Raw genomic sequence first — 24,800 nt, forward strand, 5'->3', positions numbered from 1 at the left:
ACATACAGCGTCCGCAGCCGCCAGCTGCATTAACTGTGGAGCCTCTGTAAACTTTCCGGGCGTAATAATTGGAAGTATTCACGTCGGGTCTCCAGCCGGAACATATACACTCCTGGAAATTGAAATAAGAACACCGTGAATTCATTGTCCCAGGAAGGGGAAACTTTATTGACACATTCCTGTGGTCAGATACATCACATGATCACACTGACAGAACCACAGGCACATAGACACAGGCAACAGAGCATGCACAATGTCGGCACTAGTACAGTGTATATCCACCTTTCGCAGCAATGCAGGCTGCTATTCTCCCATGGAGACGATCGTAGAGATGCTGGATGTAGTCCTGTGGAACGGCTTGCCATGCCATTTCCACCTGGCGCCTCAGTTGGACCAGAGTTCGTGCTGGACGTGCAGACCGCGTGAGACGACGCTTCATCCAGTCCCAAACATGCTCAATGGGGGACAGATCCGGAGATCTTGCTGGCCAGGGTAGTTGACTTACACCTTCTAGAGCACGTTGGGTGGCACGGGATACATGCGGACGTGCATTGTCCTGTTGGAACAGCAAGTTCCCTTACCGGTCTAGGAATGGTAGAACGATGGGTTCGATGACGGTTTGGATGTACCATGCACTATTCAGTGTCCCCTCGACGATCACCAGTGGTGTACGGCCAGTGTAGGAGATCGCTCCCCACACCATGATGCCAGGTGTTGGCCCTGTGTGCCTCGGTCGTATGCAGTCCTGATTGTGGCGCTCACCTGCACGGCGCCAAAAACGCATACGACCATCATTGGCACCAAGGCAGAAGCGACTCTCATCGCTGAAGACGACACGTCTCCATTCGTCCCTCCATTCACGCCTGTCGCGACACCACTGGAGGCGGGCTGCACGATGTTGGGGCGTGAGTGGAAGACGGCCTAACGGTGTGCGGAACCGTAGCCCAGCTGCATGGAGACGGTTGCGAATGGTCCTCGCCGATACCCCAGGAGCAACAGTGTCCCTAATTTGCTGGGAAGTGGCGGTGCGGTCCCCTACGACACTGCGTAGGATCCTACGGTCTTGGCGTGCATCCGTGCGTCGCTGCGGTCCGGTCCCAGGTCGACGGGCACGTGCACCTTCCGCCGACCACTGGCGACAACATCGATGTACTGTGCAGGCCTCACGCCCCACGTGTTGAGCAATTCGGCGGTACGTCCACCCGGCCTCCCGCATGCCCACTATACGCCCTCGCTCAAAGTCCGTCAACTGCACATACAGTTCACGTCCACGCTGTCGCGGCATGCTACCAGTGTTAAAGACTGCGATGGAGCTCCGTATGCCACGGCAAACTGGCTGACACTGACGGCGGCGGTGCACAAATGCTGCGCAGCTAGCGCCATTCGACGGCCAACACCGCGGTTCCTGGTGTGTCCGCTGTGCCGTGCGTGTGATCATTGCTTGTACAGCCCTCTCGCAGTGTCCGGAGCAAGTATGGTGGGTCTGACACACCGGTGTCAATGTGTTCTTTTTTCCATTTCCAGGAGTGTAGTCATCTGGACACAACATTTCGGCGATCAACCTGGCCGCCATCTTTCGATGGCTCTGCATCAAACACACTGCGGCGGTTCCATTATACACCGAACGTAGGTCCACCGTGCGTGCGCGAAAATAACTGCCCTCTAGCGCAAGGCACAGCAGCGCACCGGTGGTGAAAGCTCGCGGAAACGATAACCCGATATCAGACACTATTGACAGTTTTGATGACCGAAACAAAGACAGTTGTTTCTTAATACGAAACGGAACATGGTTCTAACTCTTGCCGCGCGGGATTAGCCGAGCGGTCTCAGGCGCTGCAGTCATGGACTGTGTGACTGGTCCCGGCGGTGGTTCGAGTCCTCCCTCGGGCATGCGTGCGTGTGTTTGTCCTTAGGATAGTTTAGGTTAAGTAGTGTGTAAGCTGAGGGACTGATGACCTTAGCAGTTAAGTCCCATAAGATTTCACACACATTTGAACATTTTTTTTCTAACTTTTGCTTGAAGGGTACCCCTTATCTCTGTTTACAATATTGTCAGACAGCTGGATTTCAGTGACCTCTTTCATTACACAGTCCCAATATCGTAACGCATAGGCAACCACTTGTGTCTCACCGTACAATATTTTATGTCCTTCAGTAAGACAATGTTCTGCCACTTCAGATTTTTCTGGCCGAAATCGCCTGTGGAGATGATTCTCCAGGAAACGACCCTGGACTGTACGAATCGTTTGACCGGAGTGACCGCGCGGTCAAAGGGCGCCACGTCACGGATTGCGCAGCACCTCCCACAGCAGGTTCAAGTCCTCCATCGGGCATGAGTGTGTGTGTGTTGTTCTTAGCATAAGTTACTTTAAGTTGTGTGCAAGTCTTGGGACCGATGACCTCATCAGTTTGGTCCTTCAGGAATTCACATACATTTGTACATTTTTTTCCAATATAGGCTTTCCTGCAATGGCAGGAGATCTTGTAGACCCCGGAATTTCTCAAAGCCAAATCATCCATCAGAGATCTGCTCTTAGCTGGCGGGAAAAATACACATTTAATATCAAATTTCTTTAAATCTCTTCCTATTTTTGAAAATATACTGTCCGCAAAAGGTAGGAATGCCACTGATTTGCTTTGTATCTTCTGTTGGTTCCCGCGAAGGACCAATCTGTGGAGTGCGACGGATCTGATTGTCAATATAACTATTCTGCTTGAGTACAGCTATTAGATGATGCAGTTCATGTGTCAAACTATCTGCATCTGTGGCTCAAATTTCTCTGAGTACTATGGGACTTAACTTCTAAGTTCAACAGTCCCCTAGAACTTAGAACTGCTAACCTAACTAACCTAAGGGCATCACAAACATCTATGCCCGAGGCAGGATTCTAACCTGCTACCGTAGCGGTCGCGCCGTTCCAGACTGAAGCGCCTAGAACCGCTCGGCCACTGCGGCCGGCAAGCTATTTTTACCGATGTGCGTAGAACCCCATTGCATTGGTACGACGGATGACAACTTGATGCATGAAGATATCGGCCGGTATGCGTGGGCTTACGATATTGTCCCATCATCCCTCCTGTGGACCAAGACATCTAAAAACGAAAGTTTTTAATCCTTTTCAGCTTCCATCGTGAACTTAATATTGGGATGCAGACAATTAAAATGATTTACAAAACGATCCAGAGCATCCCTCCCATGTGGCCCTACCAACTAAGCTTCGTCGCCATGTGTTGACATCGATGTATTTTTGTTTAATGTCAAATACTTCGAATAAAGTGACGGAGTGGCTATGGGAAGTCCGTTATCCCCCATAGTCTTCCCTCGGGCATGGATGTGTGTGTTGTTCTTAGCATGAGTTGGTTTAAGTAGTATGTAAGTCTAGGGACCGACGACCTCAGCAGTTTTGTCCCTTAGGAATTCACACACATTTGAACATTTTTTTTAAGAGACTAGTCAGGAAGAGTCGCTATGCAAAAGAGTCGAATACGAAAATACTAAGGCATGAAGAGAATTCCTCTAAGGCTATAGACCCTGCGATAGAGAAGAGCTCAGCAGGAATTGACATGTCTGAAAAAAGCAGTCACAGAAGTTGGAGAGAAAAACGTAGGTACAAGGACGGTAAATGCAAAGAAACTATGGGTAACCGGAGAAATACTTCAGGTGATCAACGAAAGATGGAACTACAGGAATCTTCAGAGAAATTCGGGATCACAGAAACACTAGTCGCTTAAGAATGAAATAAATAGGAAGTGCAGGTAAGTTAAAGTGAAACGTTGCATAAAAACTGTGAGGAAGGGCTGACTCAGAATATAGAACAGTGATAGAAGCAAAAATGGTAACATCAAAGGTTCAATGGGAATTCCACTGTTAAATGCAGGGCAGAGAGTGGATAGGTGGAAAGAGAACAATGAAGGCCTCTATGAGGGAAAAATTCGTCTGATGAAATAGACGAAGAACCAGTAGTCGGTACAGAAGAGTCAGTGGATGCACTAACGGAATCAGAATTTAAAATAGCTCTAGAAGTCTTAAGATCAAATAAGGCAGAAGGGATAGGTAATAGTCCCCCGGAATTTCTAAAATCATTTGAAGAACTGGCAACAAAACAACTATTCACGTTGGTTTGGAGAATGTATATGTCTGGCGATATACCATCTGAATTTCGAAAAAATATCATCCACACAATTCCTAAGAGAGCAAGAGCTGACAAGTGCCAGAACTATCGCACAATCAGCTTAACAGCTGATGAATCCAAGCTGCTGACAAGAATAATATACAGAAAAATGGAAATGAAAACAGAGGATGAGATAGATGACGATCAGTTTGGCTTTAGGAAATGTAAAGCCACCAGACAGGAAGCTCTGGCGTTGCCGTTGATGATGAAAGCACGACTGAAGAAAAATCAAAACGCTTTCCTAGGATTTTTTGATCTACAAAAAGCGTTCGACAATGTCAAATGGTGCAAGATGGCCGAAATTTTGAGGAAAATAGATGTGAGCTATAGGGAGAGACGAGTAATATACAGCGTGTGCAGGAGCCAAGAGCTAAGAATAGGAGTGGAAGACCAAGAACGAAATGCTCGGATTATAAAACGTGTAAGACAGGGATGTAGTCTTTCACCTATATTTTTCAGTCTATACATCGAAGAAGCAATAATGGAAGTAAAAGAAAGGTCAAGAGTGGAATTAAAATTCATGGTAAGACGATATCAATGATAAGATACGCCGATGACATTACTATCATCAGTGAATTACAGAATCTGCTAAATGGAATGAACATTATAATGAGCACAAAACATGAACTGAGAGTAAATCTAAGGAAGACGACGGTAATAAGAAGTAGCAGAGATGGAAACAGCGAGAAACTTAATATGAAGATTGATGGTCAGGGAGTAGATGAAGTTAAATCTGCTACCTAGACAGCAAAATAACCCATGATGGATGGAATAAGGACATCAAAAGCAGACTAACATTTTCAAAAAGGACATTCCTAACCAAGAGAAGTCTACTACACCTTAATTTGAGGATGAATGTATTGCTAAATCGACAGGACATGTGGCCTATGATTAAAGGAGTTAACTACCAAGAGAGTGGTGAGTAAGTGAAAAATATTGAAGAATTTACGCTATACCAACTGTATCGATCTGAATGACTGTCCCTTGTACATGTACGTAAGGTGTCTGCTCCTTGACTGCGAGAGAAATTATAATGTTTATTCTATTAAACTCAGACTATAGTTTAGTCGGTGTAAGAAGATTAGTGGCAGTTGCAGTAGGCTGGGCGCGGCTGCTTCGTATGTCTCCAGCAACCAGTTACGTAAAGCGATTTTGTGAACGTATCTGCGTCAATGCGTTGGTGTTGCTGGACCTCTAAGGACGTTTGTTGGTTTCCCCTGCAGCTGTTTTCACCTTGCAGTTAAAAGCTGGCAACCGCTCTGCCAGCTCTCAGGAATCATCTTATGCCGACTATAGCTTTTTTTAAAATGATGATTACGACGTTCAGAGTTGTAGTAAACATAACTTTGTTGTCGTTTGTTGGTTGCTGTCAAAAATGTGTTTCAGATAAGCTGCTACCTCTTCCCGAAGGCCGTTGGCTGTTGGTGTGGGCCGGCCGCTGTGGCCGAGCGTTTCTACGCCCTTCAGTCCGGAACCTGGCTGCTGCTACGGTCGCAGGTTCGAATCCTGCCTCGGACGTGGATGTGTGTGATGTCCTTAGGATAGATTTAAGTAGTTCTAAGTCTAGGGGACTGATGACCTCAGATGTTAAGTCCCATAGTGCTTAGAGCCATTTGAACCATTTGTTGCTGTGGGTGGCTGTGTTATCTCTGGCCTCTTGGGCGTGGCTAATACGTGCTATGTGGTTAATAAAAGGCGATATCCCCGCCACTAAGATCAATAAAAATTAGCCGAACATAATATTTCGCTCCAGATAGTTGTTCGACGTTAATTGAACGTCTCGCAACACACAGAGCAGCATCCGGGACTGGTTTCAAAGAGGTGTTTTGTAAGCACACCAGTGTTAATGGTAACAACGAACACCTATTAAGTGTATTTTATACTCGGGGCGCACATTTATTCCAAACTTCACTTTTTACTAAGTCCGTACTATGCCCTCAGAGTGATCAAACCTAATTTGTCCATCGCATATGAAAACAGTCAACGCAGTAATCACTGATTCAGACAAACAGCTCATTCATTCGCCAAAATTATTATTCTGTAAGTGTTCACTGTCATCAGCTTCTGGCAGTCGCACTTCATGGATCGGCGTTAAAGGATTAGCGACATTCTTCTACTCGATGTAACTCTGGTCCGCCGTTCAACAGCTCATAGATATCTTCGGCTCTTCCCTTCCACGTCATGAAGTTACTCCCACAAACAATTACCGTTCTCTCTTTCACCTTCCCATGCTCTGTTCTACCCTCTGGACACGGTTCCACCGTCTTTAAATGTCTCCTACGTTGCGATGTTTCAGTGTACAGTTCGACACCGTATACTTATGCGACATCATGAGTGTCTGCGAAAGTACTCTTCGGTACAACAGCAATTTCTCCAAATAGCTTCCTTTTCACACCTCCTCATTAGAGTAATTGCTTCCACACTCTTCACCACACGTCACAGTCCAATCATTACTTCAAATTATTTGCTCTTCACCACATGACAGGACTATCCCCGCGCTACTTCCATCATCGTGAGTGTTGACTGTCGCCTGTCTGCCGCGTACTATCTCGATTACGAGACACGGACGTTAATTTTGAGGTAACGGACGTAGTGTAAGACTACACACATCACAAAATGTACATTGCATACATCTACAAGAAAAGAATACATTTATAAATGTTTTAAATAACAGGATACATTTATTAATATTTTATGTTTCAAAATGGTTCAAATGGCTCTGAGCACTATGGGACTTAACATCTTAGGTCATCAGTCCCCTAGAACTTAGAACTATTTAAACCTAACTAACCTAAGGACATCACACACATCCATGCCCGAGGCAGGATTCGAACCTGCGACCGTGGCAGTCCCGCGGTTTCGGACTGCAGCGCCTAGAACCGCACGACCACCACGGCCAGCAATATTTTATGACTGTATGAATTAAAGTCGGTAAATAAACATGTAATAACTTGACCGTGCAAATAAAGACAAGTAACAACAAAGGACTACTCTCGAATGAAGGCGCAAAAATTACGTAAGACGAAAATCTCCGTGTAAATACTTGAGATAACGTTCAAAGCTTTCTATGCAAGCAGACAAAATAAATATTACTTATGATCACTTCACTGTTAGAGTCGCTCAACACTTTTAAAAACAACACCTAAGCCTCCCAGGGCTACCACTCACTCCCTACATACGTAAGTGCTGCCAACCGATCCCTGTTTTAAGACATCCAACCATTTCATCGAAATTATTTTACACTTAGATTCTAGTCTGCCTGAGGAGTACAATGCAGTCAGTATCATTGGCAGTTTCCGCTCGCACTGGTAACCGTCCTCTGCAAAGTACCACTTCATGCCAGAGCTTTGCAAATATTCATTTGCAACAACTACTTTAAAACACTTGCTTTCTTGGGAACAGCACTCTCGGTGTAGCCACGACAGCAGTCTCAGATCACCATATATTTAGGAGGATTGTAGGGAGACTGATACAATACGAGGTGCATTCAAGTTCTAAGGCCTCCGATTTTTTTTCTAATTAACTACTCACCCGAAATCGATGAAACTGGCGTTACTTCTCGACGTAATCGCCCTGCAGACGTACACATTTTTCACAACGCTGACGCCATGATTCCATGGCAGCGGCGAAGGCTTCTTTAGGAGTCTGTTTTGACCACTGGAAAATCGCTGAGGCAATAGCAGCACGGCTGGTGAATGTGTGGCCACGGAGAGAGTCTTTCATTGTTGGAGAAAGCCAAAAGTCACTAGGAGCCAGGTCAGGTGAGTAGGGAGCATGAGGAATCACTTCAAAGTTGTTATCACGAAGAAACTGTTGCGTAACGTTAGCTCGATGTGTGGGTGCGTTGTCTTGGTGAAACAGCACGCGCGCAGCCCTTCCCGGACGTTTTTGTTGCACTACAGGAAGGAATTTGTTCTTCAAAACATTTTCGTAGGATGCGCCTGTTACCGTAGTGCCCTTTGGAACGCAGTGGGTAAGGATTACGCCCTCGCTGTCCCAGAACATGGACACCATCATTTTTTCATCACTGGCGGTTACCCGAAATTTTTTTGGTGGTGGTGAATCTGTGTGCTTCCATTGAGCTGGCTGGCGCTTTGTTTCTGGATTGAAAAATGGCATCCACGTCTCATCCATTGTCACAACCGACGAAAAGAAAGTCGCATTCATGCTGTCGTTGCGCGTCAACATTGCATGGCAACATGCCACACGGGCAGCCGTGTGGTCGTCCGTCAGCATTCATGGCACCCAACTTTTCGCATTTTCAGGTCGTCATGCAGGATTGTGTGCATAGAACCCACAGAAATGCCAACTCTGGAGGTGATCTGTTCAACAGTCATTCGGCAATACCCCAAAACAATTCTCTCCACTTTCTCGATCATGTCGTCAGACCAGCTTGTCCGAGCCCGAGGTTGTTTCGGTTTGTTGTCACACGATGTTCTGCCATCATTAAACTGTTGCACCCACGAACGCACTTCCGACACATCCGTAACTCCGTCACCACATGTCTCCTTCAACTGTCGATGAATTTCAACTGGTTTCATACCACGCAAATTCAGAAAACGAATGATTGCACGCTGTTCAAGTAAGGAAAACGTCGCCATTTTAAGCATTTAAAACAGTTCTCATTCTCGCCGATGGCGGTAAAATTCCATCTGCCGTACGGTGCTGCCATCTCTGGGACGTATTGACAATGAAGGCGGCCTCATTTTAAAACAATGCGCATGTTTCTATCTCTTTCCAGTCCAGAGAAAAAAAAATTGGAGGCCTTAGAACTTGAATGCACCTCGTAGAGCATGGAATGAGCCTAGGGGCCTGTGAGCAAGAGTGGTATGTTATAATCCTTGTAATGAATGTAAAGTGAATCCACTGTCGTATAGCAGTTCATATACAACGCTGCTTACAGAACAGGATTTTGTAACTAGGTGCACCCCATTCAGTATCTCAACATGCCTCCTGCGGTATCGGCTGCAACCCGGGCGGCCGCACTATCAAATACGCAGACCGCGAGTTACGCCACCGCACTTCCTAAAGCCACCACTGCTGCACGAGGGCGCTCCCACGAACGATTACGCCACTGCCAATGAGATGCAAGCGCCTCCAGCCCCCCCCCCCCCCCCCCCTCCCCGCCAACCGGTGGTCCAGCGGTGGGTGTACTTTACTTCGGAAATTCACCGACTGACTCCGTTTTGTACGTTTACCAGTTGAATAACATTTACAGAGTTTCATAACGGCCAGGAGTCGACATCTTCTGAATGGACATTGTATTGAAGAGTGACATAGTTTTCAATCTTTTGTACCTGTACATATTTCTACGTTCAAATCTACTGTTAGCAACTGACGCTGCCAGTACAGGAGCAAAGGTATGTATTATTTTTACTGTTTGATAGTAGATTTAGATCAATTAATATCTGAATTCTCTGTTCATGAACAGCATCTGTTTCTCGCGCCTGTATCCATTAAAGAACCCCACAGCGTTCAAAGAGAGACGTAAGACCTCTGCAGGTCGTTTCAAGCATAGATTATGGAAACACAGATATTTTGCGACAAGAATTTTTTTCGAGGGGTGAGAGGAGGAAGTGGAGGCGTGGGCCTCTGAGAACATCAATACAGCCGTCCCAGACTTACAGCGCTGTTTATCTCCGTTGAAAGCGTCGGTCTACCTTTTATATAATTTCTGAAGAATTTAAATATAAATTTCATTGACAAAGTTAATAACACATTATTAAGTACAACGGCCTCTTAGGATAACCGACAGGTATCTAATTATGCGAAATAAAGACTAACGTACACACACACACACACACACACACACACACACACGCGTCTGATTTTCTTCTGTGTATAGGGCAGCCAAAGTACCGGGTGATCAAAAAGTGAGTATAAATTTGAAAACTGAAAGACAACATCCGACGCCAATGCCTCACCATAACTATGAACATGCTTTACACTGCTGTTCACAACATTATTCCTCAACTACAGCTATTGTTGAGGAATGATGGTGGACATATTATTTCCCGTAAAGAACATCATCTTTGCTTTGTCTTATTCTGTTATTATTATTGCTATTATTATTGCTATTCTGATCAGATGAAGCGCCATCTGTCGGACTTTTTTTGAACGTTTGTATGTTTTTGGTTATAATAAAACCCCATGTCATTCCAAACATCTGTGTCAATTTGTACCTCTCTATCTACATTATTCCGTGATTTATTGCCGGCCGCGGTGGTCTCGCGGTTCTAGGCGCGCAGTCCGGAACCGCACGACTGCTACGGTCGCAGGTTCGAATCCTGCCTCGGGCATGGATGTGTGTGATGTCCTTAGGTTAGTTAGGTTTAAGTAGTTCTAAGTTCTAGGGGACTGATGACCACAGCTGTTAAGTCCCATAGTGCTCAGAGCCAACCAACCGTGATTTATTCAGTTTTCAAATTTATACTGACTTTTTGATCACCCGATGTATTAGTTGAAGTCCTGGGTATGGACACATTCGTGATGGTTTTGCGTGGATGGTGTAGAAGTGCTTTTGATAGCAGTTGTAGTTGAATTTTGTTCTGGGAATGGTTTTTTACCAGGTACCTTTTATTCCCATTCTCATGTGAGACACATTTCATAGCCCCCTTTTCTATGTACCATTGGACGTTCGGTAGCTGTGAAATTAGTTTGTGCCAGTTGTCCTTATGCACATCTGCAGTCTCCCACGCCTTGTTCCAGTGGTTTTGGCCACGTTTCTGAATACAGCAGCTGGATTTTTTCTGATATGAATCACTCTTGCACTCCATTCCGCGTTGTGTTCTTTGTCATTTAGTCGCTTTCTTATGCCCAACAATCACAATATGTTCATACCGATGATACTTCCGTACCATTGATTTGTAGCTCTGATACAACAACAACTATGAGGTATGGTAAATGGCAATTCCCATTGTCATCGGGGAAAGTTGTCCTCCGCATTGCCATACAGAATTATTCTGAAGCTCGAGTGCTATAATGAAGAAATCTATCTACATCATACTGCGCTAGCCACTTAATGATGTATGACGGAGGGTACTTTTTGTACCACTAACTGAGCCCTACAAACCTGTTCCACTCACGAATAATTGCGGTAAGCCTCTGTATCGGCTCTAATTCCTCGAATTTCCTCCTTATAGTCATTATGCGAGACGTATGAAGGGGAAAGTAATACTTTGTCCGACTCTTACCGGAAAGTACTGTCTCGAAATTTCAACAACGAATCTCTCTGTGATGCACAACGCCTCTCTTGTAACCTCTGCCAATGTAATTTCTTGAGCGTCTCCATAGCGTTCTCGAGCCGACTAAATGATCCCTTGACGAAACGTGCCGCTCTTCGTTGGATCTACTCTATTCCTTCTATCAGTCCTATCTGATAGCGGTCTCAGATATATGAACAATACTTAGGGATGGGTCGAGCAAACATCTCATAATCCACCTCCTTCGTGGATGAGTTACATTTCCTTAAGATTCTTCCTATGAATCTGAGTCTGGCATCAGCTTTTCCCACTATTTATTTTACATGGTCATTCCACTTAATTTCGCTCCAGATAGTTACTCCTAGATATTTTACGGGAGGTACTGTTTCCAGCGGATTGTCATCAATAGTGTAGCTACACAGTAGTGGATTTCTTTTCCTATGGTTCAAATGGCTCTGAGCACTATGCGACTTCTTGTATCGTCAGTTGCCTAGAACTTAGAACTAATTAAACCTGTCTAACCTAAGGACATGACACACATCCATGCCCGAGTCAGGAATCGAGCCTGCGACCGTAGCGGTCGCGCGGTTCCAGACTGTAGCGCCTAGAACCGCACGTCCACTCCGGCCTCTTTTCCTATGTTCGCGCAATACGCTACATTTATTTACGTTGAGGGTCAACTGCCAGAGCCTGCACCAAGTCATCTGCGAGCAGCCTTGGAGAGCATCCCACGCTTTTTTGGGATACTCCGGAAACTTTCTTTACATATGTCGATTTTGTTCTTTTAAGAGTTACGTGTTGAGTTCTGTCTGCAAGAAAGTCTTGAAACCAGTCATAAATCTTCTCCGATACAAAATACATCAAGGACCCGTCTCACGTGTTTGTTTCACCATCACTAGTATCTTTTGCACTAAACCACAACAGCGAACGACTGTTTACAGTCTACTCAGTCTGGGTTGGCTGACATTCAAACGCTGGAGTACATTTTATGACAGAATGAGCACTTGTGATCTAACTGACTGTTGTCCTCATAGCTCTATGTAAATTCGGATTTGGTACCGTTCTATTTATAGTTTGTTAATATGACGATATGATTTTCTAAAATAAGGTTTAATTGAAATTTTTAGTAATTCTTCCAATCCATATGTGGCATACAGCAAACCAGTGCTTAATAGTATTGGTTAAAAACAGTGTTGATTGCCCATATTATTCTGTTACTCGCTCCTGTGAACGGGAACGCGTTATATAGATCTTGGCGTCCATCTAGAAAAGTTTTTACTGAGTTTAACGAAGGCGATGTTGGCCTGATGTATTCGACGATGCCCTTTGGCTACACTGACTAAAGGATTCTTCTAACAAATACCAAATTAAGATAACCTGAAGATGCCGAAATAAGGCAAAACACGTAGTTGAAAAATAAAAAAATTGCAACCAAGAAATTTTTAGTGTTTTTTAAAAATATTTCATATTTAAAACTGATTACAAATTGGAATTACTCGTCCCATTGACCGTTACGTGTATGCTTAATTTCTTGTGATAGTAAATACTGTTCATCTCTATTGAGTCAGAGTGCTTAAAACATTTTGCTACCCTCAATATGATTTCAGTTATTAGGACAAGTTTATCGTTCAAGTGAAACTGCACTTTCGTATCGATCTTCACTAAAGTAAGTAATAGATGAATGAGTTTGAAACGGTTATCAGAACTCAGTCACTCAATCGCACCCTTTTATCCTGTCCACGAAAACTGTACGCTACAATTGTTATTCGTTATTGATATAGATTTTTTTAGGTGAACAGTGCGCCTGAGGTTACTTTGTGGAGTGGATAGGTCATGGTGTCGTGTATAGACTCCTGATGAAAGCTAGCCCATGTGTGCTGGTGATAAGGATCCCACAGTAAATGCGCCAAGGAAATCAAATACTCTTCTCGCAGTGGTGGGGCCTGACTATGGCGGTAATATGCCACCGAAACTATTCGTGTGTTAGAATAAAGATATTCTCAAGACACAGCTGTGGTGGTACTATTTCTCACGGGTAGGCAAACCCTCCAATGTACCCAACCTCTCCCCTTCCATTGTGAGTCCCAAATTGTTTGTTGTGGACCATGCTGGTCACACGTGACACTAGAGAACTATTCGTCCACACAGAGGGAAGCCTTTTATAAGTAAGGTGTGGCAGATGCCTCGGAGATCGCCTACTGACGACTGTTACAACTAAACAGCCATGCATCTCACCAGCACGCAGCGTATCTTAAGACTGAGGATTTTTTAAAAGCGGTTTGTACCGTACTCGCTATCCAAGCTGTTAGGCTAAGATCTAAGATCCTCATTCCCTGTAGCACACTACGTTCCACCGCAGAACCACAAAGCCCAAAGCTTGCGGTGACTCTTGCCAGATCCCAGCTCACGATCATTTGAAACGACCCAAGGGGACATGTGGCTTGTCGAATGTCAAGGACGAAAAAAGATTAATTTCCCCCCCCCCCCCCCCCCCCGACGCTCCCCCAAATGCCTCATCATTTCCCCCTCTCGCCACAGACAGACTTATCAACTATCAGTTTGCAGAAAGGCAGCCATTTATCGTGAAATATTGCAACTACTTCGCCGTCGTCGCACTGCTTGCAGTATGGACTTCTTTTGAGATCTTGTGATGGCCACTGCGCGTACCTCTCTTTCATTCACTACTGATTTTTTCGTGTCACATTGCCCCTTCCTCCGATCACGCACACTACTTTCCCTCTCATATTTCTCGCGTTAATCTTACACGTGACGGAGGCACAGTATCAAACTCTGCCCGTCGTCATCTCTGAACTCCTTTCATGTTTTCACATTTCCACTAATATTCTAAAATCTAGCTTGTTTGCTCCAAGGACAAGTTTCCAGCCATCTTCTCATTTACGTGTAGTTTGAAAGTAAACAAAAGAATAATTCATGAATAGCTCCACACAACAGTCATGAGAGCACTTAACGGGGTGGTCAAAAATAGTCTAGAAAGCTAGTAAATTTATTGCAGGGGAGCTTGACCTCACAAATAACTGTTAAGAAAAAATTTAATTGCGCCGTTTCCGTGTTACTTAGCAATGACCTAAGGTAATCAGGTGATTGCATACGCAAATTCAAGCACTTGCACACGATAAAATACTGGAATATAACAGACTTCCGTGAGTTCGTGAGTTACCATTTGTTGAAATCACAAAGTATTTTATTTTCTGAGCATGATGTTAAAAAAAATTTCACTGACAACTTCTAAAATTGTTGTCTATTAAGACACAACAGGTTTCGCACTCTAAAATCGCATTGTAATGTGCAACTTACACGTTAATGAGTAATATACAATGCTTTGACTTTGTGGTTTACTACAACACATAAAGGTAGTATCTAAAATATACTCACAAAATTAAAAGGTTATAGCTCTATCTATCGCTCCTAGTCAAGACGTGTTATTCAGTGAATATTTTCTTCATTACATTGGAGAAAGAAGGGCAACCAAGACAAAATCGATTAATTTCGTTAAATATTGCTGGTGTGTTGGTCATGTCGTCATAGATCCTTGTTTTTAAGATTTGATTGCATCTAAAAATCGAAATAACAGGCAGATGTATCAGACTAAAAAATATCGTTCAGCATATTTTACTGCTTCGAATCTAGATAGTAAACTCAGACGGAAGGAAATAATTGTTATTAAAAAAAAATGAATTGGAAGCATGCTGAATTACATGCAATGCTTGTCCTAAGAAATACGTAGGTCAAGCCATAGCTCACTGCGCGAAGGATTTCAAGATCATCCCCGATCTGCATTAACAACGCACTTACGGGAAGCAGAGCACAGCATTAGGAGGCCTTCAGAAAATTCAAAAGTACTTTCTAACAAACTAAAAAAACTCTCTTATGAATATATTAGAGGAAACAGAAAACTTTAGATACAAAAAAAGAAAAAAAACAAAATGTGCAGTTCACACTGAATAATCTAGTAAAATTAAAGCACCATAGGTTTTTGGCAAATTTTGATTGTTTACAAGATTAAGTAATGAAATTCAGTATTAAACTGGCTTGTAAAGAGAGCGACCCAGAACTCCTAGTCGTGAGAAAGTACATGTCCTCACAGTGTCCACAAGATAGTCTCGGTTCCGGCAGCCTGTTAGTCCGTCTTAATCGCTTGTACGGGCCGCTTCTATTCTTTCCAACACCGGGGTGCCATGACGTCACACTGCTAAGAAAGTGCCACCTGATAACATTCCACACAGTAATTTGCACTGTGCCACAGCTAATTACGTTAGTAGCGACTGTGTTATACCAAATTAGACTTTTAAAAAATCTTTAGCGTCCTGCCAATATAATTTTTTTTCTTTTAGATACAGGAAAATCTTGAAAAACAAAAAAAAGCCTGTAACTACATGTTCTACACATCAGAAATCACAAGAAAATTAATGAACCAAGTCTTGGTCACCCTCGATTCGCCAGTGTAATGTAGATAGTATTCGCTCAGTAATATATTTTGACGAAGAAGAGACATTGTATATTACTCTTTACCTTGTAGGTTGCGCCTCGTGATGGGGGTTTAGGCTACGAAGCCGGTTGTGCGTCAGTAAACAACAGTTTTTCCATCTATCAGCGGGGTTCTGGTTAACATCACGCACATGTTGAAACTTTCTTTGCCTATTAAAATGAACCTTTCTCGGAAGTAATAAAACTAAGCTAGGTGAGCAAAAGTTACGTTTGTTCGGTTTGAGGAAACTATTTGAAGATCACGTTTGGCATCGCCAACCCTGGTAAGCTGGTTGAATATGCGCACGCGACGACCTTATGGGCTAACTTCAATGCTAAATGCCGGCCGAAGTGGCCGTGCGGTTAAAGGCGCTGCAGTCTGGAACCACAAGACCGCTACGGTCGCAGGTTCGAATCCTGCCTCGGGCATGGATGTGTGTGATGTCCTTAGGTTAGTTAGGTTTAACTAGTTCTAAGTTCTAGGGGACTAATGACCTCAGCAGTTGAGTCCCATAGTGCTCAGAGCCATTTGAACCATTTTTCAATGCTAAATAACTCAGAAACGGAGCAGCCGCCACTGCAACACCCTTGCAAGATTGTATCTGGCTGCCCTGTATAATTGAAATTAGATGTTATCATTAATAATGTCTTAGTTATTGCATTTCAACAGTGTAAACCACTTTCGGGGCCACCCTGTGTTGTCTGGCAGCTCTAAGAACATGTGATTCGGAATTTTAACTGTAAACCACACAGTGTTGCACAACGCATCTCCTGTTGCGTCTGCCACCGGAGTTTGATGAGCATCTCCGTGACACTTCCGCGCTTACTAAACGAAACTGTTATGAAAGGTGTTGCTCTTCTTTGGATGTTTTCTGTAGGATCTTCCACATAAGCAACTCTTAAATTGAGCGGTAAAGTTGTGTTTTCAAGTTTATAATACTGTATTTATAACTTTTAATATCAATTGTTATTCAAATTACTTGATCAATAGTTGTTTGTGTGATTTTGGATCTCATTTGCCACTGATAGATTAAGAGAGAAGAAACTTGTTATCATTGTGAAATCACATTATAGAACCGGCGACTGCTGTGCGGAAACTGTTCGTAGACACCGGCCAGTGTGGCGAGCGGCTCTAGTCGCTGCAGTCTGGAACCGCGCGGCTGCTACGGTCGCAGGTTCGGATCCTGCCCCGGGCATGGATGTGTGTGTTGTCCTTAGGTTACTTAGGTTTAAATAGTTCTAGGGGACTGATGACCTCAGAAGGTAAGTCCTGTAGTGCTCAGAGCCATTTGAACCATTTGTTCGTAGACTTTGATGGATTTAGAGACCTAATAATGGAGGAGGAGGAGATTAGTGTTTAACGTCCCGTCGACAATGAGGTCATTAGAGACGGAGTGTAAGCTCGGGTGAAGGAAGGATGTGGAAGGAAATCGGCCGTGCCCTTTCAAAGGAACCATCCCGGCATTTGCCTTAAGCGATTTAGGGAAATCACGGAAAACCTAAATCAGGATTGCTGGAGACGGGATTGAACCGTCGTCCTCCCGAATGCGAGTCCAGTGTGCTAACCACTGCGCCACCTCGCTCGGTACCTAATAATGCTTCTAAAGCATGCATGGTTGTGCGGTTGAAGGAAAGCGGGTCTGATGCAAGCAGGCCGAAACCGTTCCGTACGTACGAAACAAAACATTGCATTGCTGCAGTACAGTGTGACTATAAACCCTAGAAGTGGCTTTAACGTCTCAACAATGGGGAATTTCGACAGTCTCTTTGCAAAGAATTTTGAAAGAGGATCTTGATGTGTACCCATACAAGAATTTTGAAAGAGGATCTTGATATGTACCTATACAAGATTCAGTTGAATCTTGAACCCACATATTATTTGAAACGAACAAATTTCGGAAATCGGACCCCTACAAAACAGGAAGAGGATAAAAGTTTTGTTAAAGGAAGAGTCTTCAGTGACGAGGCACATTTTCATCTCTGTGGGTTCGTTGGCCGACAAAAATGCCGTATTTGTAGTAAAGGGAACGATATCGTGAACCAAGAGGGTGTCAGGCATCTGCTGCGAACCTCAGTCTATGTGGCTGATGGGCAAGTGATGTGGTCGGCTGCATCTTTTCTTCTGTCCTGCTCTGGATGAAATGGATACAGCCAATATGTGGTTTCAGCGGGACGTGGCTACGTGTCATCCAGCCCACGAGACAATAACCCTGCTCCACGAAAAACACCCTCAGTCTGTGATCTCACCTCGTAGCGACTTGTAATGGCGTCCCAGATCTTGTGACCTTACTCAAAGTGACTTCTTTTAATGAGGTTATGTGCTGTCCAAGGTCTACGAGAACAAACCACAAACAGCCCTCCGACTTAAAGAAGAAATTCGCGTGTCGGCAGCGACATTAACAGAGATTTCTTGAAACAGTCTTCACCAACTTCATAGACCAAGTAACTGCCTGCCGAGACAGTTGACATACGCCTGATATAATATCCCGCACTTTAATGCGAGTGTATTCACATGAAAATAAGAAAGAAATTTTAATATCGGTGCATTTTTGACTTAATTCATGCATTTTTTAAAGTTGTAAATATAATGTCTTGTGACTAGGGCTCCCGTCGGGTAGACCGTTCGCCGGGTGCAAGTCTTTTGATTTGACGCCACTTCGGCGACTTGCGCGTCGATGGGGATGAAATGATGATTAAGACAACACCCAGTCGCTGAATAGAGAAAATCTCCGACCCAGTCGGGAATCGAACCCGGGCCCTTAGTATTGACAGTCTGCCGCGCTGACCACTTTTTTTTTGTTGCTCTCATTTTGTTCTATGTTGTTCGTTGTATTTGTTCGTGGCGGATGTCCGATGACACCCGTTCAGGTTGTTCATTGATCTGTTGTTCACTCAGTTTTTTATTACGGAGGGTAGCTAAACCCTCTGACCAAACACGCTGAGCTACCGTGCCGGCGCCACTCAGCTACCGGGGGGAGAACTTTAAAATTGTGTAATATAAGCAATATCCTATATTTCATCAGTGTTATCTGGTGGATTTTTGCTTTATTTCCTACTGTACATGCCTAGTGCGTAACCAAGGACATAAACTATTCATGTACACGTAGCCTTTTAACTTTCCAAAAGATGAACTACGTAATTTAGTTACAAAGTTAATGATTGATGGATTACCCCGAACCAGTGAAACGCTTCACTGCGGCAGATTGACCGTTGCGCGTGCTGCCGCAGTTTCACGTCACATTTTCGCACCTGCAAGCCCCGCAGCCAACGGACGCTCGCTGCGTGCGAGTGGGCCGGGAGGATAGGTGGAGCAAGAAGGGGGCAGGGGGAGGGGAAGGCGTCCGCTGCGTCCGCGGGCGGTCCCGGGGGTTCCCCGCGCCTTGGGAAATTAAAAGTTGGCCGCCTTGAGGCGGTGCGGGCCGAGGCGAGGCGAGGCGAGGCCTGCGGAGGAACAGTCAGTGGTGCGGGCTGCGCGCGGCGCCGTGCTGCGGACACAGATTACTTCTGTTTAAAGAAAGCAGCGCCGGGCCGCGTGTGGAACCGACAAACACGATTAGAAAGAGACGGCAGCGGGAACAAGGGGGACGGGGGAGCCGCCGCAGGCAGCAATGTTTCCCGGACTGGCCGCCGCTGGCGCTGCTGTTCCGTCTCCTGAGGAGACGCCGAGTCGTGGCCTGGCAGGTTTGTTTACTCGCAGCGCGAGGTACTTACAGGCGAGCGCGATTTATTTTCCTCGGAGGGGAGACGTGAGACCACGAGCCAAGTAACTGTCGTATATTCCACCATTAAGACAGGATAACGACTAGCTCACTCTAATTACATTACATGAGAAAAAGTGTCCAGACACCTATTGTGTATTGTGTATTGAACCAGCGACCTAGAAACGACGGAGAGACTTCGTCCCTCCGTAGTCCTCAGTGGTTCACAACCCCACAACAGGCCACAGCAGTCCACCCATCCCACCGCCGCCCCACACCGAACCCAGGGTTTATTGTGCGGTTCGGCCCCCAGTTGAGCACCCGCCCTGGGAACATCTCATACCAGAGGAGTGCAGCCCCAAATGTTTGTGTGTTAATTATGGTATACACATACGTGGAGACAGTGTTTGCGCAGCAATCGCCGACATAGTGTAACTGAGGCGGAATAAGTGGAACCAGCCCGCATTCGCCGAGGCAGATGGAAAACCGCCCCAAAACCATCCACAACACACCGGACCTCGACTCTAATCTGCCGGGAGAATTCGTGCCGGGGACCAGCACACCTTCCCACTCAGGTAGCAGCGCGTTAGACTTCGTGGCTAGATGGATGGGTGGACACCTATTACTGTGCACTGATAAAGGGTGTGTCACATCATTCACATTTATGATGGCTTGAACTCTTGCTGCAAACACTTTCAATGAAGTGTCTGAATGACTGTGGAGGAATGGCAGCACATCTTTCCTCAGGACCCTAAATCCGAGAAGGTGATGATGTTGGACGCCAAGGTTCAAAATTGTTCAAATGGCTCTGAGCACTATGGGACATAACATCTGTGGTCACCAGTCCCGTAGAAGTACTTAAACATAACTAATCTAAGGACATCACACACATGAATGCCCGAGGCAGGATTCGAACCTGCGACCGTAGCGGTCACGCGGCTCCAGACTGAAGCGCCTGGAACTGCACGGCCACACCGGCCGGCTGGACACCAAGGTTTGGACTGAAGTCGACGTTGTGACTCATCCCAAATGTACTACATTACGTTCAGCTGAGGACTTTCGACAGATCAGTCCATTCAGCGACCTGCCCACAAACCATTGCCTCACAGATGCTATTTTTTGATAGGGTGCACTTTCATACTGATACAATCATTGTCTTCAATGCTTCCTCTACTGTATGTACTAAACAATGCTTCCTTTCTCAGTTAAGCACATTTTTTTATCACGCTAAGGGGAACGTACCCTGGCGACGATAAACAGCCCTGATCTGTAAAACCACCTTCTACATATTTCACAGTGTTCTCTAGGCATTCAAGAAATCCAAATGTTTCCGCCGGAATACCACTGGCAATAGTCCATATAACCTGTTTACAACAATCCACTGTCCAGTGATGTCACTCTTTACATCACCTCAAGTGTAGCTTAACTCTGATTACAGGAACATGTGACTTGTGAGGAGCTGCTCGAACGTTGTACCCCATTCTTTTTACCTCTCTACGTGCAGTCATTGTGCTAGGTGGGCTGTTGGTACCACTTTAGAACTCAAGGGTGATTTCTTCAGCCCATTTCATGGGACTTTTTATAAGCACCTTCTGTAACGCTCAAACGTCCCAGTCCTTTAGTACACGAGATCTGCCCAGTGATTTTTCTTTGCACTTCCACTTCACAATCAGATCACCAACAGTCAATGTGAATTGAAATGTCGCTAATGTAGTTATCACAAAGGTGGCATCCAATGACTAGTCCATGTTGGATGTCACTGAGCTCTTCTTGCCGATCAATTCTCCAGTGACAACGTAATACTCCCCTACTGCTTTTACACTCGTATATTTGAATGCGAAAAGAAAACCCATTCAAAATTTATTTAATCAAAGAAGTAAAACTAGGTAGGCAATCATTTACTGCACATACGGAATTTGTCCACTGTCAATAAAGCCCCTCTAGCAACAGGAATAATTCACAGTTTTTCTTTTTGGCCTCGACAACTAAGTTACAACGGAAATTACATGTTTTGTTTCCGGTGAAGGAAAAGGTCTTAATGGTGCAAGGGATGTGGTATATTTCAGATAAAGTAGTCAAAGACAGTATTGAAATTCTGTGCATTCTTTGGGGCATTTGCGGAGTGCAAAATAAAGAACAGTAAATCGATATGACTAATGGTGGCACTTCGTGAAAAACCAATTTTCAAAGAAATTAAATTAATTTTGTATCTTTGGGGGCATTCGCTTATGCCCAGTGATACGGATAGGCACCATCAGGAGAAAACTGAGAAAATAGAAATGATATTACATGGTTAGTGAGGCGATAGACTTCTTATTGAAGTCTTCGCAGATGATAGGCAAACCTAATGTTCTTTTCATGAAAACAGACGATTTTACAGACTATAATACTTGGTCACCAAAATTTATCCGATATTCTCTTTGGTAATGATTCTTACGGAAAAGTGTTGCAAAGAAGCAAAAGATTTCTTTTTTGCTAACCAAATATCATGAATTTAGTTTCAGCAAAGAATCGCCACAGGTAGCTCAATGTGAGGCAAACATCAGTGGCCTGCGATTTATTACCTTTTAAAGGAATACTTAGATGAATTCAGAACTTCCCAAGCAATACGCCTACAAAACTACACGATCAAAGAAGATGTTAGAAAGTGAAGATATTAAAGAAACTATTTCACATTCCGGAGGAGAAGTAGCGATTTCGGAATGACATTTTCACGTATCCGACGACAGAGAGACATGAAACTAAGGAAAATAGGCCTTTGCAAGTGCATGAATTTTTTTATATAATAATGTTTAAAATGTTTTTAATTTGAGGAACATGTGTAAAATACACTGACGAAAATGTCGCTACACGAAGAAGGAGTTATGCGACATAAACTAAAGTCAGAAAGAGATCTTCACTGTGCAGCGGAGTGTGCGCAGATATGAAACTTCCTGACAGATTAAAACTGTGTCCCGGACCGAGACTCGAACTCGGGACCTTTGCCTTTCGCGGGCAAGTGCTCTGCCAACTTTTCTTTCATTTTGTTTTTTTTTTGTTTTTTTTTGTTCGATATAGTTCTGCATCCAAATTTATACCCCGCAAGCCACCCAACGGTGTGTGGAGGAGGGTACTTTACGTGCCACTGTCATTACCTCCCTTTCCTGTTCCAGTCGCGCATGGTTCGCGGGAAGAACGACTGCCGGAAAGCCTCCGTGCGCGCTCAAATTCTCAAATTTTACATTCGTGCTCTCCTCGGGAGGTATAAGTAGGGGGAAGCAATATATTCGATACCTCATCCAGAAACGCACCCTCTCGAAATCTGGACAGCAAGCTACAACGCGATGCAGAGCGCCTCTCTTGCAGAGTCTGCCACTTAAGTTTGCTAAACATCTCCGTAACGCTATCGCGTTTACCAAATAACCCTGTGACGAAACGCGCCGCCCTTCTTTGGATCTCCTCTGCCTCTTCTGTCAACCCGACCTGGATCGGATCCCACACTGATGGGGAATACTCAAGTACAGGTCGAACGAGTATTTTGTAAGCCACCTCGTTTGTTGATGGACTGCATTTATAAGGACTCTCCCAGTGAATGTCAACCTGGCACTCACCTTACCGACAATTAATTTTATATGATCATTCCACTTCAAATCGTTCCGTACGCATACTTCCAGATATTTTACAGAAGTAACTGCTACCAGTGTTCGTTCCGCTATCGTATAATCATACAATAAGGGATCCTTCGTTCTATGTATTCGCAATAAATTACATTTGTCTATGTTAAGGGTCAGTTGCCACTCCCTGCACCAAGTGTCTATCCGCAGCAGATCTTCCTGCATTTCGCTGCAATTTTCTAATGCTGCAACTTCTCTGTATACTACAGCATCAACCGCGAAAAGCCGCATGGAACTTCCGACACAATCTACTAGGTCATTTATATATATTGTGAAAAGCAATGGTCCCATAACACTCCCCTGTGGCATGCCAGAGGTTACTTTAACGTCTGTAGACGTCTCTCCATTGAGAACAACATGCTCTGTTCTGTTTGCTAAAACGCTTCAATCCAGCCACACAGCTGGTCTGATATTCCGTAGGCTCTTTTTGTTTATCAGGCGACAGTGCGGAACTGTATCGAACGCCTTCCGGAAGTCAAGGAAAATGGCATCTACCTGGGAGCCTGTGTCTAATATTTTCTGGGCCTGATGAACAAATAAAGCGAGTTGGGTCTCACACGATCGCTGTTTCTGGAACCCATGGTGATTCCTACAGAGTAGATACTGGGTTTCCAGAAATGACATGATTCACGAGCAAAAAACATGTTCTAAAATTCTACAACAGATCGATGTCAGAGATATAGGCCTGTAGTTTTGCGCATCTGCTCGACGACCCTTCTTGAAAACTGGAACTACCTTGTGCTCTTTTCCAATCATTTGCAACCTTCCGTTCCTCTAGAGACTTGCGGTACACGGCTGTTAGAAGGGGGGCAAGTTCTTTCGCGTACTCTGTGTAGAATCGAATTGGTATGCCGTCAGGTCCAGTGGACTTTCCTCTGTTGAGTGATTTCAATCGCTTGTCTATTCCTTGAACACTTATTTCGTTGTCAGCCATTTTTTCGTTAGTGCCAGGATTTAGAGAAGAAACTGCAGTGCGGTCTTCCTCTGTGAAGCTGCTTTGGAAAGAGGTCCGTTACGTTTGGTCTGGACGGACGTTACGAGACATCCGTTCAAGTTGATCGTTGATTCCTTGACTCAGTTTTTTTATTACAGAGAGCACGCAGCATCTGACCGAACACGCTGAACTACCGTGCCGGCACCAACTGAGCTACGCAAGCACGACTCACGACCCGTCCCCACAGCTTCAATTCTGCCAGTACCTCGTCTCCTACATTCCAAACTTCACAGAAGAGCTTCTGTGAAGTTTATTACAGAGAGCACGCAGCATCTGACCGAACACGCTGAACTACCGTGCCGGCACCAACTGAGCTACGCAAGCACGACTCACGACCCGTCCCCACAGCTTCAATTCTGCCAGTATCTCGTCTCCTACATTCCAAACTTCACAGAAGCTCTTCTGTGAAGTTTGGAAGGTAGGAGGCAAGGTACTGACAGAATTGGAGCTGTGAGGACGGGTCGTGAGTCGTACTTGGGTAGCTCAGTTGGTAAAGCACTTGGCCACGAAAGGCAATGGTCCCGAGTTCGAGTCTCGGTCCGGCACACAGTTTTAATCTTCAGGAAGTTTCATAAACTAAAGTCGTTAGCCTTGTT

The sequence above is a fragment of the Schistocerca piceifrons genome, chromosome 7 (assembly GCF_021461385.2).
Source record: "Schistocerca piceifrons isolate TAMUIC-IGC-003096 chromosome 7, iqSchPice1.1, whole genome shotgun sequence".
Taxonomy (NCBI): domain Eukaryota; kingdom Metazoa; phylum Arthropoda; class Insecta; order Orthoptera; family Acrididae; genus Schistocerca; species Schistocerca piceifrons.